The sequence below is a fragment of the Seriola aureovittata genome, chromosome 11, assembly GCF_021018895.1.
Source record: "Seriola aureovittata isolate HTS-2021-v1 ecotype China chromosome 11, ASM2101889v1, whole genome shotgun sequence".
NCBI classification, from domain to species: domain Eukaryota; kingdom Metazoa; phylum Chordata; class Actinopteri; order Carangiformes; family Carangidae; genus Seriola; species Seriola aureovittata.
Genome location: NC_079374.1, coordinates 2,390,563 through 2,392,474, shown reverse-complemented (window position 1 = coordinate 2,392,474; position 1,912 = coordinate 2,390,563). Strand labels below are relative to the sequence as shown.

General features: G+C 39.5%; 1 long non-coding RNA gene across 1 annotated transcript; it reads left to right on the top strand.

Moving 5' to 3' along the window:
* Positions 1-289: 289 nt before the first annotated feature.
* Positions 290-1,505, top strand: LOC130177694 (uncharacterized). The gene is made up of 3 exons (XR_008829044.1): positions 290-678; positions 1,213-1,282; positions 1,378-1,505. It is a non-coding gene; the product is annotated as an uncharacterized LOC130177694 (long non-coding RNA).
* The last annotated feature ends 407 nt before the right edge of the window (positions 1,506-1,912 follow it).

The window sequence follows — 1,912 nt, the reverse complement described above, 5'->3', positions numbered from 1 at the left end:
AGACGGACGCTGCTGTGTGAGTACAAACTGAGCGATGTCTGGACCCGACCGCTGACCCCTGACCCAGCAGCGTCAGCGCTGCGGAGTAAACACTCACCAGGATGAATAGTAATCAGGTTCCAGAGTCCATCAGAATATGATGATTACACAGTGGATTAGTTCAAACTCCATCTGTTGGCTCCTTTTTGCTTTTTAATACAATATTCAATTACACAAGTGAGCTTTGAAGATGTTAACAGTGAGTCGGTGGGAAAGTTTAAAATCCCACTGAAAATATGTAACTTTTAAAGGGGACATATTATGCTCCTTTTCAACAAGTTTGAATAAGTCTCAGAGGTCCCCAAAGCATGTATTTGAAGCTTTTTGCTAAAAAATCCACTCCGATCCTATATTTCAGCATGCCTGTAAACCCCTCTTTTTGAGCCCTGTTCAGAACAGGCTGTTTCTGTGTCTGTAGCTTTAAATGCAATGAGCTGTGCCTGACCACGCCCCTCTCCGGAAGGGGATGCCGTTCGGGCTTCTGGCACCATGCTCTAATGTTTACGGTGACCGTGACCGGCAACCTGGCGTCGGTAGAGATTTGGTTCAACCACACGACTTTTATCCAGAATCTGAGCCAGAGGGAGAGGCTGCTGAAGAAGTTCAAACTCTACAACTGCAGCAGGACGTTTCTGAATGGTTGGTAACCAATTTTGTGTATTTTGACATTACATTTTGAGTTTGTTGATGAGAGCTGGCACACAGTTACTAACATGTAGCTAGGTAGCTAATGCTAACTGTTACTGTCTCGTCATTACTGGGAGCTCTTTTGGTAAATAAGCACTATTGTGAATTGTGTAATGTAGTTATCTGTCATGCCTCCTTAGATATACTTTTACAGTCTGAAAATGTTTGTTGTATGTGGACTGCTACAGGTGTTCAATGTCAGTACTAGTCAGATATATTAATAGGTGCTGACAAAGTAAATCATTTTTCTCCATGTTTTGAGCAGAGATGCTCATCATGACATATTCCTTTATGAAGTAAATTTATTTTGTGTTTTACAGTAAAAGCTGTAAATCAGCATAAACATGTCTGACAGCAACAGTAATCTTTAGTCAAAGACTAAACTGGGCAGTTGTCTACACTACACTGTTGTCAAGCTCCACATTATATGCAATAAGTGACATGTTATAAATTACCTCGGTTATATCTGTTATATATTTTGGACAGGTGCTCCTGTGGAAACTGTGCAACCATGCCCACAGAAGCTGAGAACATCTGCTGCTAGGAGATACCACAGGTAGCATTCTCACTGGACAAACTAATCACTAATTTGTTTTGATTACATTACATTTATAATAAACCATAGAATGTCCCATTTGCAATTCACTGTAGGTTACCAGACAGCTATGGGAGATCGAGGAAGATTTACCATGTATGGTAGACCGTCCTGGGTTGGAGCCGCTCTGCCTCTATGTGTACTCCCTCCAGAATGCCTGCAACATGTACCGCACTGACTATGGTCCTTTACAGTTGAGAGGAATACACCAGTACGTTTTGCTTCTTTGTAAAAACATAGTTTCAATCTAAATAAAAGATGTTAGGCAGTCTTGTTTTACTTCAGTGCACATAATTTTACAATGGTAATAACACACCACAAATAGAGTAACACACCCTCAAATAAATTAGTTTAGCTGCTCTTTGATTTGTAAAGTTCTTCTATCAGCAGATAGTGTGCATATAATATATGAATTCAGAGGAGTCATTTCTTTAGTAACAATCAAGCATTTATTTACATCAAATGAGGAACTTATAATCAGTGATAATAAAAAAAACTGTAGGATTCACTGGATCCATATAAAAAATTGTGAGACACAACATAGATATATGTTTGCAAGACTAAATGCCCTGTCCAGTTGTTTTAGTCAGT